Consider the following 18294-nt stretch of genomic DNA (forward strand, 5'->3'; position numbering starts at 1 on the left):
AACATTGGATAATAATTTGTTGCACAACATGATGCAATAGAAATAAACCAGAAGTAAACATATGTGTGTGTGTGTGTGTGTGTGTGTGTGTGGGTGTGTGTGTGTGTGTGTATGTGTGGGTGGGTGGGTGTGGGTGTATGTGGGTTTTATGAGCATCTTGGCTTAATTTCAAGTGTATCCAAAACAATATCAAAAGAGGCATATTTTTAACAAGCTTATGGACAACAATCTGGCTGATGCAACTTTTGTAAGTGCGGGCAAATCAATCTGAGAGGGGTCATCATTTCACGGGAAATTCCCGAGGGCATTTTTACAAAAGTCTTGGATTAGACAGGGTTCCACACTTGAGCAAATATTTCATATGGGCATGTTGAGCTTGTTTTAAGTGTAGCCAAATCTGCCTGAGGGGGGCTCATCATTTCTCGAGTTTATAATATGGCCTTTCCCACTACTCAAACACACCTTCGAGAAGGGATTCACAAATAATTGGAGCACGGAACTTTTTACGGTGGTTCGAGTTTTACCCGGAAACCGACACACGTATATAATAAAGGATAGTAGCGGCGAGATTTTGAAAGGAAGATTTTACGAAGAGGAACTCTCTAAAACAAAACACCCCGACACGTACCTCATCGAGAGAGTATTGCGTAGGAAAGGTGACAAACTGTTTGTCAAATGGCTGGGACTTTCGGAAAAGAGTTGGATCGACGCGAACGAAGTGATCTTGTGAGTACGTGGAACGTGGTGAAACGTCTACCGGATTCGGAAAGTCAATCGAAAAAAAAAGAACGGCGAGTTGCTTCCCGACAGCATCCGCTGTCTAATCGTAGGTCCTTCAGGGTGTGGGAAAACGACACTGCTCGTGGACAATTTTCTCCTCGCACCGAATTGGTTAGATTGGAAGAACAGGCACCTGTACGTGTTCTCGAAAAGTTTGGAGTAATCCAAATACCAGCAACTGATGAAAGTGTACGATGGTCTGGACATTGCAACGTTCGCTTCGGAAATAAAACCACTCGACGATTGTCGTGAAAATTTAGTCGTTGTGTTCGACGATGTCATCCTGGAAAATCAAAATGAAATTCGCAACTTTTTCACGCAAGGTCGTCACAAAGGAATGGATTGTTTTTACCTAGCTCAAACGTTTTCCAAAATTCCAAAACAGTTACTACGCGACAACGCTAATTTCATGTGTTTGTTTCGTCAAGATCACACCAACCTCAAGCACGCGTACGATGACTACGTAGGCGGAGACATGAACTACAATCAATTTTCGGAACGCTGCTCTTCTTGCTGGAACAGTGACGATTTCGGATTCGCGACGATCGACATGACGAGGAAACCCAACGTCGGAAAATACAGAAACAAAATCAACGACTTTCTAAACGTTGCAACGTTGTGAGAAACGACGTGTATAAATAACGTTATGACGAAACGAAAAATCGAAGACGAAAATCTTAAGCTTCGCGATTACCTCGCGAAACGCTTCAAAGGTTGGAAATCCGAGAATCGCGGATTCTACGAAGAGAAGAAACGTGAAGATCAACCTGTGATTGTAGTGTAATTGGAGCGGTTCAAAATAATACTTGGTACGAACTCTTTTTTTTTTATGGATTTAACCTCAGTGGTAGCATATTTTGACGATTTTTTTGTTGATTTTATAGCGTTTGACGACTTTTCAGTGCAATTTTCACCGCATCTAATTTTTTTCCCACTCATACTTGGTACGAATGCCACGATCTTACGTGATATAACTTAACCTATTTATTTTTTTCGTGCTAAACTACACGAGAGCCTCTACGTGCTTTGACCTATTTTAGAGTAGGACCATAAAGACAGTTCTGCAACTGAAAGTAAGGCTCGAAGTGAGGCTCGGTGAGGCTCGACTTAATGGTTTGCTCTTGTAAGACATAAGCCTCATTTTCTCGCAGTGTTGCCAACACCTTACTCGAAATAAAATCACCAAGGTTTTTTTTGTTGGTCTAACCTATGTTATTGAACTGCGTCGTCACGTCCAAACCCGCTTGACTTCCGGACACTATTGGTTCTATTCATATTTTTTTTCTTACGTATAGGTGTACATGATGAATCCCCAAACAGATTTGTCCTAAGTCTTACTGTTTCCAAGATAACCCTACTTCCGGTTGCCATTTTTGATTTCCGAACATAGGTTCTATTCATATTTTACTTGCATATAGGCGTACATGACGAATCCGCAAACAGATTTTTTCTAAGTCTTACCGTTTCTAAGATAACCCCACTTCCGGTCGCCATTTTGGATTTCCGAACATAGGTTCTATCCATACTTTTTCTCACGTATAGGTGTACATGACGAATCCGCAAACAGGTTTTTCCTAATTCTTACCGTTTCCAAGATAACCCCACTTCCGGTTGCCATTTTGGATTTCCGAGCATAGGTTCTATTCATATTTTTTTTTCTTACGTATAGGTGTACATGATGAATCCCCAAACAGATTTGTCCTAAGTCTTACTGTTTCCAAGATAACCCTACTTCCGGTTGCCATTTTTTATTTCCGAACATAGGTTCTATTCATATTTTACTTGCATATAGGCGTACATGACGAATCCGCAAACAGATTTTTTCTAAGTCTTACCGTTTCTAAGATAACCCCACTTCCGGTCGCCATTTTGGATTTCCGAACAGGTTCTATCCATACTTTTTCTCACGTATAGGTGTACATGACGGATCCGCAAACAGATTTTTCCTAAGTCTTACCGTCTCCAAGATAACCCCACTTCCGGTCGCCATTTTGGATTTCCGAGCATAAGTTCTATTCATACTTTTTCTCACGTATAGGTGTACATGATGAATCCGCAATCAGATTTTTCCTAAGTCTTACCGTTTCCAAGACAACCCTACTTCCGGTCGCCATTTTGGATTTCCGAACATAGGTTCTATTCATATTTTTTCTCACGTATAGGCGTACATGATGAATCTGCAAACAGATTTTTCCTAAGTCTTACCGTTTCCAAGATAACCCCACTTCCGGTCGCTATTTTTGATTTCCGAACATAGGTTAGTAGTATCACAAATGTGACTCCCACTGCAATTCTGATTTCTTGACCAAACGACCTCAAAAACCTCAAAATCTCACTTTCTCTCCTCGTTCCGCGCCTTATTTATTGCGCTGACGATGTTTCACGGCGCAGAAAAGCCGGTACGAGTAAATTCACTCTCTCATCCTTGAAGTACGAGAAGTACGAATGCACCTTATCGTAATTTTCCAAGTCCCGGGGACCAAATGTTTATATATCGTGACCTTTGTAAACCTCTCTTGGGGGGGGAAACGATGTGCCACACACACGCGCGCGCGTATGCCTCTCATTATTTTCCGTATTGTGACGCAAAACAAACAAATAATAATAATTGTTTTTTTTTTTTTTAGGATTCCCTGGGCCCCTATATAACCTCGCCAGGGGTGCGTGGTGCCCAACCAAAAAAAAAAGTAAATGGTTCTCTAACGGCTGCGGTTAGATAACCACATACCTCTATAGAGTTTCACGTGTTTTTTTTCTCTCAAAGGTCCTATGGGATACCTCTGTTTGTCAAAAATTCGAGATATTTGCAATTTAACGCTGTGGACTTGGAAAATTTTCGATTGATGAAAAAAAATTGGTTCCATGACGACCTATGTTTATTTTGGTATGGGATGACAGAGGACACCGAGACTCGACCGACGCACTAAACCCAACCTCTCTACGCGTACTCTACGTCACCAAAAAAGGTTAAAGGTTCCAAATAACAATAGTTAGAGTTTCGCCAATCTAGTAAAGTGGATTGGTTGAAATCTCCAAGGCGTATTTTATATTTTTTTTTTTTCAAATATGAACACGTTAAAACTGAACTGTCTCGGATTTTTGAGTTTTGTATTCGCCCTGAGAAAATTCTATATAAAATAACATACCTGAAAATTATATTCACAGTAGATTGATTTTTTTTGAGTTTTTTAATCACCTCAAGAAATTCTATATAAAATAACATACCTGAAAATTGTATTCACAGTAGATTGAATTCTTGAGTTTTTGTATTCGCACACAAGAAATTCTATATAAATAACATACCTGAAATTCTATTTACAGTAGATTGAATTTTTGAGTTTTGTAATCACTCCAAGAAATTCTATATAAAATAACATACCTGAAAATTGTATCGCTATATACTAGACTTTTTGATTTCTGTGATTTTGGAGAAAGCAATGGCATCCACCACTAGTTTCAATCATAAAAATGATAAAACTGAATGTGTTACTTGCGAAAAATTAATATCTAAAACTAATATTAGCAAACACAGGGCAAGATGTAGCGAAACAGGTTCGAGAATTAATCGTTCGTTACCTTCTAAGCCTTGTGCTCGATGCGGAAAAATGATCAGCATTGCAAATTTAAGTAAACACCTCAAAATTTGCAAACCATCGACCGGTCAAGCATCGAAAAGGAAAATCGATAATTTAGAAACGGAAGCTTCCACTTCCAAGCAAATTAAATTATCCAATGAACGCAAACCAAATAGATCTGCATTCAACGACCAACTCCAGGATTTTTCAATTAAGTCAGAAGCAGGCCGTGACATCCTTAGTTTCTTGCATGAAACGAAAACATCTGTACTAAATATTTTGAAAGATAAACTTGAAAACAACTCTATAAAAGTATATGTTGTTCTGTTTTCTGAATACGAGAAAGTTGATGGCACAACGTGTATTTTTTATCATCGTACAAAAAACCAGACACTTTATTTTGCTGACGTCGAAAATTTAGACAACTTCTATTATAAAGTTTCCAACGAGCTGGTTAAGAAACATGACGATTTCGAGGCTAAAGGGTCGGGATGGTCTCTGTGTGGAAGTCCTCACACGTTAACTGTTTACGTGAACCAATTCTCGCCTCTTCGCGCTTCCAGCTACGTTCCTCTTCCACCGAACATTCAACACAAGAGGGCTGTGTTAAATATACAGAACAGCGATAACAAGTGTTTCCTTTGGTGTATATTGGCTGCACTGCATCCTGCTTATTGCAAAAATAATCCACAGTGGGTTGGATATTACAAACAATACGAGTCCGAGTTTGAAAGTGTAATGTCTGGCATCGAATACCCGGTGACATTGTCGGATATAACAAAGTTTGAAAATCGTGCAGGAAAACGTATCGCTATTAATGTATATTCCTTCACGTCAGATAAATATCTCGTGCATCCCGTTAGGATAAGCGATATCGACGATGACGATGCTCGTGTGATTAATCTTCTTCTAATTTCAAACGACAGTGTTCACCATTACTGTCTTATTCATTCTCTATCACGCTTGGTCAGAAGTCAAACTACCAAGTATGAACATTACATCGAAGTTTGCCCGAGATGCCTAACCACGTTCGACGATCGTGACCGACATGATCATCAAAATCTTCATAGTCGTCAAATTGCTATCGATAAACTTGTCGAACATAAAATATATTGCGGTGACAACAGACCGGCTAGAATGTTGATGCCCGAAACGAACGAAGTCGAAGAATTCAAAATGCACAAGGCATTGTTAGAACATCCCGCAATCATCGTCGCAGATTTCGAGGCGTTCCTCAAACCACTCTTGTACTGCGAACCGGATCCTGAAATTTCCTCCACAACGCCGTACCAGCTTCATCAACCAAACAGTTTCGGCTATGTTGTTGTGCGACGTGATAAAATAAATGAAGCATATATATACCGCGGGCCAAATGTAATCGAACACTTCCTGGAAAAAATGGTGGAGGAGGTTGAGGTAATTGGTAGCGTACTGCTTACATCAAAACCGATGGCACCTTTAACTGAAAATGAACTTCAAAATTACAATTCCACTGAGGTGTGTCCGGTATGTGATCAAAGTTTCACTGATGAGAACAAAAAAATATTCCACCACGATCATTTCAGCGGAAACTACATAGGTGGAATTTGCAACACGTGCAATCTTAAAATCCAGAAACCTAAATTCATCCCCATATTCTTTCACAACGGAAGCGGATATGATTTTCACCACCTGGTGAGACATCTTGGCTACGATCCGAAACGTATAGGTGTCTTGGCCGAGAATGAAGAACGCTACATTAGTCTCAGCAAGCAAGTGTCGATTCCGGGAACGAAAAATACCATCGAGATGCGCTTCCTTGATTCGTATAGATTTCTCTCTGCAAGTCTGGATGCTTTAGCGAACAAACTCACCGACGATCAATTCAAAATAACTAGAGCTAGTTTTCCCAACGTAGACATAGAACTCGTTAGACGTAAAGGGATTTATCCTTACGAATACGTTAGTGATAATTCTAAATTTAACGACGACGCTCTCCCACCTCCAAGAGAATTTTACAGCAGACTCAGAGAGAAAGGAATCACGGACGAAGAATACCAACACGCGCAACTCATGTGGGAGAAATTAGAATGTAGGACACTCGGAGACTACCACGACGCATACTTAAAATTAGACGTGACGATACTCGCGGATGTTTTTCAAGCGTTCAGGAAAACGGCAACGAATATTTATAAATTAGATCCAGCGTATTTCTACAGTCTACCGGGATTAGCGTGGTCGGCAATGTTATTCCAGACAAAGGTCAAGCTGGAACTGATATCGGACGTTGACATGTTGCTATTTATCGAAAGAGGGATACGAGGTGGAATGGTGCAATGCGTACAGAGACATGCAAAAGCTAATAACGTACACACGAAAGAAGATTACGATTCAAATCGAGCATCGAATTACATCTTCTACGCCGACGTTAATAATCTCTACGGACATGCCATGGTTCAGAAACTTCCTTACGGGGGATTCGAATGGTTAGATCCCACTTCGATAGACATTATTCATTTCGACGATAGCGAGTGTGGTTTCTTCGCAGAGGTAGATCTCCAATTCTCCGACCACCTGCACGACACGTTTTCGGATTTGCCTCCGACTCCCGAAATCAAATGTCCACCCGACTCGGTTCAAGACAAGCTTTTGTTAACATTGGACCCTAAACAGAGATACGTCGTCCACTACAAGAATCTCCGGTTTTTGATTGGGAAGGGTGATCAGATAGTAAATGTTAGAAGAATACTAAAGTTTAAACATTCCACGTGGTTAAGACCTTACATAGAAACTAACACACAACATAGAACAGCTGCCACTTCCGATTTAGACAAGGACTTCTTTAAATTAATGAACAATGCGGTGTACGGAAAGACCATGGAGAATGTTAGAAAGCACGTAGACGTGAAATTAATTTCCGATAAGAATAAATGTCGGAAGTGGATAGCCGATCCTAGATTCAAGTCGAGAAAAATTTACAACGAGAATTTGGCACTTTTCAATCTAGATATAAAATTGATGAAATTCAGAAAACCAATTTACGTTGGCGCAACGGTTCTCGACTTGTCGAAACTTTACATGTTCGAATTTCATTATGACGTGATGAAACCCTTCTACAATGATAAAATATCACTTTTGTACACGGACACCGACAGCTTTATTTACAGCATACCAACACCTAACCTATACGAAGACATAAAAAATCCTTCCATGTTTGAGTATCTCGATACTTCTGCGTATCCTCAACCCAACAGATTTGGAATTCCATCTCGTAACAAAAAAGTCCTAGGTAAACTGAAAGATGAATGTAACGGTGATACTATTGTCGAATTCGCGGGTTTGCGTTCGAAGATGTATGCCATGAGAACAGAGAGTAGCGTCACGAAGAAAGCAAAAGGTGTGGGCAAAAATTCGGTGGAGAACAAACTCACCTTCCACGATTACATCGATTGCCTTTACTCACAATCGATGATACTAAGTATAGAACAAAGAATCCAGAGCGTAGACCACGTGATTACAACAAACAAAGTTAGGAAAGTAGCATTAGATCCGCATGACGATAAAAGATGCATTTTGTCTTGTGGAATCCACACGTTGCCTTGGGGACACTATCGTTTAGAAATTAGTAAAAATTGTAGGCAATGCAAATGAAAGAAAAAATAAACTTAAATAACTATAACTAAAATAAAAAAAACTTTAACTGTCTCAAATTATCACATACACAATAAATAACTAGCAAGGACAATGAATCTCTTTGGTTTCCGAAAGCAAACAATGGAGACTGTACACCGCACGGCAGATCATGAATTTCTACCTTCCATGTTATCTAAACTCAACGGCCTGTTGATCAATCAATTTTCGGAACGCTGCTCTTCTTGCTGGAACAGTGACGATTTCGGATTCGCGACGATCGACATGACGAGGAAACCCAACGACGGAAAATACAGAAACAAAATCAACGACTTTCTAAACGTTGCAACGTTGTGAGAAAGGACAATGAATCTCTTTGGTTTCGGAAACCAAAGAGATTCATTGTCCTTGCTAGTTATTTATTGTGTATGTGATAATTTGAGACAGTTAAAGTTTTTTTTATTTTAGTTATAGTTATTTAAGTTTATTTTTTCTTTCATTTGCATTGCCTACAATTTTTACTAATTTCTAAACGATAGTGTCCCCAAGGCAACGTGTGGATTCCACAAGACAAAATACATCTTTTATCGTCATGCGGATCTAATGCTACTTTCCTAACTTTGTTGTAATCACGTGGTCGACGCTCTGGATACTTTGTTCTATACTTAGTATCGTCGATTGTGAGTAAAGGCAATCGATGTAATCGTGGAAGGTGAGTTTGTTCTCCACCGTATTCTTGCCCACGCCTTTTGATTTCTTCGTGACGCTACTCTCTGTTCTCATGGCATACATCTTCGAACGCAAACCCGCGAACTCGACAATAATATCACCGTTACATTCATCTTTCAGTTTACCTAGGACTTTTTTGTTACGAGATGGAATTCCAAATCTGTTGGGTTGAGGATACGCGGAAGTATCGAAATACTCGAGCATGGAAGGATTTTTTATGTCTTCGTATAGGTTAGGTGTTCGTATGCTGTAAATGAAGCTGTCGGTGTCCGTGTACAAAAGTGATATTTTATCATTGTAGAAGGGTTTCATCACGTCATAATGAAATTCGAACATGTAAAGTTTCGACAAGTCGAGAACCGTTGCGCCAACGTAAATTGGTTTTCTGAATTTCATCAATTTTATATCTAGATTGAAAAGTGCCAAATTCTCGTTGTAAATTTTTCTCGACTTGAATCTAGGATCGGCTATCCACTTCCGACATTTATTCTTATCGGAAATTAATTTCACGTCTACGTGCTTTCTAACATTCTCCATGGTCTTTCCGTACACCGCATTGTTCATTAATTTAAAGAAGTCCTTGTCTAAATCGGAAGTGGCAGCTGTTCTATGTTGTGTGTTAGTTTCTATGTAAGGTCTTAACCACGTGGAATGTTTAAACTTTAGTATTCTTCTAACATTTATTATCTGAACACCCTTCCCAATCAAAAACCGGAGATTCTTGTAGTGGACGACGTATCTCTGTTTAGGGTCCAATGTTAACAAAAGCTTGTCTTGAACCGAGTCGGGTGGACATTTGATTTCGGGAGTCGGAGGCAAATCCGAAAACGTGTTGTGCAGGTGGTCGGAGAATTGGAGATCTACCTCTGCGAAGAAACCACACTCGCTATCGTCGAAATGAATAATGTCTATCGAAGTGGGATCTAACCATTCGAATCCCCCGTAAGGAAGTTTCTGAACCATGGCATGTCCGTAGAGATTATTAACGTCGGCGTAGAAGATGTAATTCGATGCTCGATTTGAATCGTAATCTTCTTTCGTGTGTACGTTATTAGCTTTTGCATGTCTCTGTACGCATTGCACCATTCCACCTCGTATCCCTCTTTCGATAAATAGCAACATGTCAACGTCCGATATCAGTTCCAGCTTGACCTTTGTCTGGAATAACATTGCCGACCACGCTAATCCCGGTAGACTGTAGAAATACGCTGGATCTAATTTATAAATATTCGTTGCCGTTTTCCTGAACGCTTGAAAAACATCCGCGAGTATCGTCACGTCTAATTTTAAGTATGCGTCGTGGTAGTCTCCGAGTGTCCTACATTCTAATTTCTCCCACATGAGTTGCGCGTGTTGGTATTCTTCGTCCGTGATTCCTTTCTCTCTGAGTCTGCTGTAAAATTCTCTTGGAGGTGGGAGAGCGTCGTCGTTAAATTTAGAATTATCACTAACGTATTCGTAAGGATAAATCCCTTTACGTCTAACGAGTTCTATGTCTACGTTGGGAAAACTAGCTCTAGTTATTTTGAATTGATCGTCGGTGAGTTTGTTCGCTAAAGCATCCAGACTTGCAGAGAGAAATCTATACGAATCAAGGAAGCGCATCTCGATGGTATTTTTCGTTCCCGGAATCGACACTTGCTTGCTGAGACTAATGTAGCGTTCTTCATTCTCGGCCAAGACACCTATACGTTTCGGATCGTAGCCAAGATGTCTCACCAGGTGGTGAAAATCATATCCGCTTCCGTTGTGAAAGAATATGGGGATGAATTTAGGTTTCTGGATTTTAAGATTGCACGTGTTGCAAATTCCACCTATGTAGTTTCCGCTGAAATGATCGTGGTGGAATATTTTTTTGTTCTCATCAGTGAAACTTTGATCACATACCGGACACACCTCAGTGGAATTGTAATTTTGAAGTTCATTTTCAGTTAAAGGTGCCATCGGTTTTGATGTAAGCAGTACGCTACCAATTACCTCAACCTCCTCCACCATTTTTTCCAGGAAGTGTTCGATTACATTTGGCCCGCGGTATATATATGCTTCATTTATTTTATCACGTCGCACAACAACATAGCCGAAACTGTTTGGTTGATGAAGCTGGTACGGCGTTGTGGAGGAAATTTCAGGATCCGGTTCGCAGTACAAGAGTGGTTTGAGGAACGCCTCGAAATCTGCGACGATGATTGCGGGATGTTCTAACAATGCCTTGTGCATTTTGAATTCTTCGACTTCGTTCGTTTCGGGCATCAACATTCTAGCCGGTCTGTTGTCACCGCAATATATTTTATGTTCGACAAGTTTATCGATAGCAATTTGACGACTATGAAGATTTTGATGATCATGTCGGTCACGATCGTCGAACGTGGTTAGGCATCTCGGGCAAACTTCGATGTAATGTTCATACTTGGTAGTTTGACTTCTGACCAAGCGTGATAGAGAATGAATAAGACAGTAATGGTGAACACTGTCGTTTGAAATTAGAAGAAGATTAATCACACGAGCATCGTCATCGTCGATATCGCTTATCCTAACGGGATGCACGAGATATTTATCTGACGTGAAGGAATATACATTAATAGCGATACGTTTTCCTGCACGATTTTCAAACTTTGTTATATCCGACAATGTCACCGGGTATTCGATGCCAGACATTACACTTTCAAACTCGGACTCGTATTGTTTGTAATATCCAACCCACTGTGGATTATTTTTGCAATAAGCAGGATGCAGTGCAGCCAATATACACCAAAGGAAACACTTGTTATCGCTGTTCTGTATATTTAACACAGCCCTCTTGTGTTGAATGTTCGGTGGAAGAGGAACGTAGCTGGAAGCGCGAAGAGGCGAGAATTGGTTCACGTAAACAGTTAACGTGTGAGGACTTCCACACAGAGACCATCCCGACCCTTTAGCCTCGAAATCGTCATGTTTCTTAACCAGCTCGTTGGAAACTTTATAATAGAAGTTGTCTAAATTTTCGACGTCAGCAAAATAAAGTGTCTGGTTTTTTGTACGATGATAAAAAATACTCGTTGTGCCATCAACTTTCTCGTATTCAGAAAACAGAACAACATATACTTTTATAGAGTTGTTTTCAAGTTTATCTTTCAAAATATTTAGTACAGATGTTTTCGTTTCATGCAAGAAACTAAGGATGTCACGGCCTGCTTCTGACTTAATTGAAAAATCCTGGAGTTGGTCGTTGAATGCAGATCTATTTGGTTTGCGTTCATTGGATAATTTAATTTGCTTGGAAGTGGAAGCTTCCGTTTCTAAATTATCGATTTTCCTTTTGGATGCTTGACCGGTCGATGGTTTGCAAATTTTGAGGTGTTTACTTAAATTTGCAATGCTGATCATTTTTCCGCATCGAGCACAAGGCTTAGAAGGTAACGAACGATTAATTCTCGAACCTGTTTCGCTACATCTTGCCCTGTGTTTGCTAATATTAGTTTTAGATATTAATTTTTCGCAAGTAACACATTCAGTTTTATCATTTTTATGATTGAAACTAGTGGTGGATGCCATTGCTTTCTCCAAAATCACAGAAATCAAAAAGTCTAGTATATAGCGATACAATTTTCAGGTATGTTATTTTATATAGAATTTCTTGGAGTGATTACAAAACTCAAAAAAAATCAATCTACTGTGAATATAATTTTCAGGTATGTTATTTTATATAGAATTTTCTCAGGGCGAATACAAAACTCAAAAATCCGAGACAGTTCAGTTTTAACGTGTTCATATTTGAAAAAAAAAATATAAAATACGCCTTGGAGATTTCAACCAATCCACTTTACTAGATTGGCGAAACTCTAACTATTGTTATTTGGAACCTTTAACCTTTTTTGGTGACGTAGAGTACGCGTAGAGAGGTTGGGTTTAGTGCGTCGGTCGAGTCTCGGTGTCCTCTGTCATCCCATACCAAAATAAACATAGGTCGTCATGGAACCAATTTTTTTTCATCAATCGAAAATTTTCCAAGTCCACAGCGTTAAATTGCAAATATCTCGAATTTTTGACAAACAGAGGTATCCCATAGGACCTTTGAGAGAAAAAAAACACGTGAAACTCTATAGAGGTATGTGGTTATCTAACCGCAGCCGTTAGAGAACCATTTACTTTTTTTTTTGGTTGGGCACCACGCACCCCTGGCGAGGTTATATAGGGGCCCAGGGAATCCTAAAAAAAAAAACAATTATTATTATTTGTTTGTTTTGCGTCACAATACGGAAAATAATGAGAGGCATACGCGCGCGCGTGTGTGTGGCACATCGTTTCCCCCCCCCCCAAGAGAGGTTTACAAAGGTCACGATATATAAACATTTGGTCCCCGGGACTTGGAAAATTACGATAAGGTGCATTCGTACTTCTCGTACTTCAAGGATGAGAGAGTGAATTTACTCGTACCGGCTTTTCTGCGCTGTGAAACATCGTCAGCGCAATAAATAAGGCGCGGAACGAGGAGAGAAAGTGAGATTTTGAGGTTTTTGAGGTCGTTTGGTCAGGAAATCAGAATTGCAGTGGGAGTCACATTTGTGATACTACTAACCTATGTTCGGAAATCAAAAATAGCGACCGGAAGTGGGGTTATCTTGGAAACGGTAAGACTTAGGAAAAATCTGTTTGCAGATTCATCATGTACGCCTATACGTGAGAAAAAATATGAATAGAACCTATGTTCGGAAATCCAAAATGGCGACCGGAAGTAGGGTTGTCTTGGAAACGGTAAGACTTAGGAAAAATCTGTTTGCGGATTCATCATGTACACCTATACGTGAGAAAAAGTATGAATAGAACTTATGCTCGGAAATCCAAAATGGCGACCGGAAGTGGGGTTATCTTGGAGACGGTAAGACTTAGGAAAAATCTGTTTGGTGATTCATCATGTACACCTATATGTAAGTAAAATATGAATAGAACCTATGCTCGGAAATCCAAAATGGCAACCGGAAGTGGGGTTATCTTGGAAACGGTAAGACTTAGGAAAAACCTGTTTGCGGATTCGTCATGTACACCTATACGTGAGAAAAAGTATGGATAGAACCTATGTTCGGAAATCCAAAATGGCGACCGGAAGTGGGGTTATCTTAGAAACGGTAAGACTTAGAAAAAATCTGTTTGCGGATTCGTCATGTACGCCTATATGCAAGTAAAATATGAATAGAACCTATGTTCGGAAATCAAAAATGGCAACCGGAAGTAGGGTTATCTTGGAAACAGTAAGACTTAGGACAAATGTGTTTGGGGATTCATCATGTACACCTATACGTAAGAAAAAAAATATGAATAGAACCAATAGTGTCCGGAAGTCAAGCGGGTTTGGACGTGACGACGCAGTTCAATAACATAGGTTAGACCAAGAAAAAAAACCTTGGTGATTTTATTTCGAGTAAGGTGTTGGCAACACTGCGAGAAAATGAGGCTTATGTCTTACAAGAGCAAACCATTAAGTCGAGCCTCACCGAGCCTCACTTCGAGCCTTACTTTCAGTTGCAGAACTGTCTTTATGGTCCTACTCTAAAATAGGTCAAAGCACGTAGAGGCTCTCGTGTAGTTTAGCACGAAAAAAATAAATAGGTTAAGTTATATCACGTAAGATCGTGGCATTCGTACCAAGTATGAGTGGGAAAAAAATTAGATGCGGTGAAAATTGCACTGAAAAATCGTCAAACGCTATAAAATCAACAAAAATATCGTCAAAATATGCTACCACTGAGGTTAAATCCATAAAAAAAAAGAGTTCGTACCAAGTATTATTTTGAACCGCTCCAATTACACTACTGATGCCATCAGCGATCTAGGTAAAGAAATTAAAGGTGTCACGGAACAAAATAAAAATTTGATCAACGAACTCGTACCACTTGCAGCTAAAAGTTACATTGTACCCAAGCCCATTTCAAGCATTCCTTCGACGCCGTTCGAACTGAAGGAAGTACCGGCACGACGTCGAGCCATAAGCAGCACGTCTTCGGATAATATCGAGTTGGGACCGTTGGTACGAGACTACCTGAGCACGGGGAAATTCGACAAGGATGAGGTGTTCGGATTGTATCCGAGCATGGAAACCAACGAAGGCGTCGTGTGGAAGATTGGGAAATCGAAAGTCACCTTCGAAGGCAACGACATTAAAGTTAATTTAGGCGATAAAAATAGTTGGACCAGGTATCCAGGTACGGTGGGACTGTGGGAACTCGTTGCCAAAAAATATCCGAAAGATTACACCGACGAAGATTACCAGAGTTACAGGGAAATTCTAATCATGACGGATGCCATGTACCAGAACAACAATGCCTCGCAGAATAGGGTGAAATCGAGCAGTGGTGAGAAGTACAGGAATCTCATCAAACCGATATGGAACGAGGTGAAAAGTGGAAGCGACGTCAAACGCTACAACACGTTACCCAAAGAATTCGTTTGGGTGGACGACGTGAGAAAACTCATCGACAGATTGTTAGTGACAGCTGGTGAAGAGAATGCAGGCAATCGTAATTTCTACAACGAGAAGGTTGGCATCGTGGACATGATCAGCACCAAACTTTCCAACTTCATCGTGAACGACGAGAAAGGTATCGGCTACCTGATCAAAATTATCAACACGCTGCCTCCGAGATTCTGGAACGTGGCCGAAGGAAAGGGACTCGTGAACGACATCATCAACAAGTTACCTTTCGAAATGCATTTACCTGGCTATCAATGTAGTGTAATTGATGATATTATAAAATCGATAAATGATGAGGTGTTTTGACTGAATAGAAATACTTAAAACTAAGGCAAAATGTCTATAAAATTTTATTGTTACTGTGTAAAACCTACGATTTTTGTAAAAAAAAGCTTCCGAGAAAAGATGACCCCCTCAAATTGATGTGTTTAAACCTAAATTTGCTAAAATTGCTGTTTATAAATTTGTTAAAAATATGGCCAATCTCGATATTGTTTTGGCATCACTTAAAACTAATCCAAGATGCTCTTATGACCCACACCTACACACACCCACACACACCAACACATACTTACCCACAAATACACACACACGTCTACTTCTGGTTACTTCTATTGCATCATGTAGTGCAACAAATTATTATTCAATATTATGCAACAAATTATTAGACGTGTGTTGTTTTCTGATTGGTTGGTTATGACATCATGGGTGGTTCACTGTTTCAGATGCGGTCCTCGCTTAGGCTATTTAAAGAGTTCTTGCATTACAAATCAGTTAATATTGTGAGAATTGTTGAAGTGTATAGAGGTGTTGTTCCAGTGCTCTTCATATTTTAGCTCTGTTTGGTTTGATATACTGAATTTCTTATTATTTATATGAAACATATTTCTAGTATATTGAACAAGAATCTTATATTTAGTATAAAAAAGTCTGATATTTGTTATATCTAGTTGTAATTAGTTTATATTTAGAGTTTTGGCCTGCAGCTGTTGGAATCTGTTTCCGTGTGTTTTACAAGATCAATACATATCACACGCTATTGGGTCACTGCCACCGACGTGCCTGTTCTAACATGCAATTGAGGTAGGTCGCTGTTTTCCTGTGGATCAATACTTATTTCACCTTCGTGCACGTAAGCCATTGGCATTATAATTTGCGATAGTTTTATTAAGTATAAAATTTTTATTTGAATCCCGAGAAATTTGATATAATAAACCTAGGATAAAAATTAATAATATTAACATATTAAATATATACAATAATTATACAAAGTACACTGCTGAACCCAATTCATATTTTATATTAAATATAGAGATTTAATTTGAAGCCCAAGAAATTTTATAACTAATAACAAAAATGCCAAATCAAAAATATTGTGATCAATGCAATACGAATATTTCTAGCCCCAATTGGGCTAGGCACCAAAAGAATTGTAACCCCGACAAATGCACAACTCCCACAAAAATTTGCCCAAAATGTCATACAAAATATAGTCTGAAATATTTCTTATATAAACATAATAATAATTGTTCTGCACAGTTTTCTACTTTATCACAGCCATCTACATATTCATCTGGTCTAAAAAGAAAACTTGAAACCCCTATTAATTATAAACCACCAAAGCAGCTTCGCTATAAACCTATTCATAGTAGTTTTAATAGCCAACTAAGTGATTACCGTTTTATATCAGAGCCAAAATGTGATATTGAGAATTTTTTAAACAATATAAATCCTTATATGCAAGCTATTCTAAATGTACAAAATAACTCTTATAAATTATCTTTCAAATTATTTACACAATATAAGAAGCCGAATGGATCAAAATTTACACACCCCCACATAACAGAAACTGTAGTTATATATTCAAATACAAATTTAGACGAAATAATAAGTAGTTTGATAGAGCAAATAATTATTAAACACTCTGAATTTGCCGCAAAAGAATCCGGATGGAGTTTATGTGGATCTCCACACAAGTTATATATTAATATTTCTAAATTTAACCCACTACAAGGTTCGACATATGTGCAATAACCTGCTAATATTAAAAACAAAAGAGTCGTGATTAACATAGAAAATAATGATGACAAATGTTTTATGTGGTGTATTTTAGCTGCTTTGTATCCAGTTTCAGATAATCCAAAAAGAATAAGTAATTATAAAAAATATGAACACGATTTTGATGACGCAATGGAGGGCTTAGAATATCCAATGTCTGTTCAGAATATTGATAAATTTGAAAAAAAGGCCAGAGATATCAATGGTAAACTATTATCTATTAATGTATTTATTTGTTCCACTGGTGCTGGGAATTGCTTGATATAACCTCTCAGAATTAGTACAGTTGATAATGATTTTGCTGTTCCAATTGATTTGCTTTTAATTGAGGGGGATGGCACATACCATTACACTTTGATACGCAATCTTGAAGCTTTAGTAAGAAAACAAGTAGACAAATCTAATAGAATATTCAAGTTGTGCCGAAGATGTTTAACTGTATTTGATGGTCAAAAAATGGTAAATAGAGTTCGTCAAGAGAATGCAGAAATTGCTAAAAGCAAATTAGTTGAACATTTAAAATATTGTGGGAATCATAAACCTGTTCATATGATTATGCCTATGCCAAGTGAAAATGCCAAATTCAAAAAATTTGAAGCTTTGTTGGAACACCCAGCATATATAGTTTGTGATTTTGAGTCAAACCTGAAACCTCTTGCATTCTGTAGCCCAGATCCTGAGGAATCTTCAATTACATCATATCAGTTACATGAACCTTCTAGTTGTTGTTATATAATTATACGGGATGGTGTAGCTAGTGAACCACAATTATATATGGGACCAAATGCTATCAAAGAATTTGCACATACAATAGAAAATGAGTGCCATGACATAGCATCTAATATCTTTTTAAAATCAAGACCTATGATGCCTTTAACAAAAGAACAGTTTCAAAATTTCAATAATACAGAAAAATGTCTGGTATGTGATTTTAAATTTTCAGATACAAATATCAAGGTGAAACACCATTCCCATACAAGTGGTAAATTTTTAATGGCTCTGTGTAATAACTGTAATATTAAGATCCAGAGACCAAAATTTGTCCCGATATTTTGCTATGGTGCATCTAATTATGATTTTCATCATCTGATCAGGTAC

This window comes from Lepisma saccharinum, chromosome 6 (assembly GCF_977018435.1).
Source record: "Lepisma saccharinum chromosome 6, izLepSacc3.1, whole genome shotgun sequence".
Classification (NCBI taxonomy): domain Eukaryota; kingdom Metazoa; phylum Arthropoda; class Insecta; order Zygentoma; family Lepismatidae; genus Lepisma; species Lepisma saccharinum.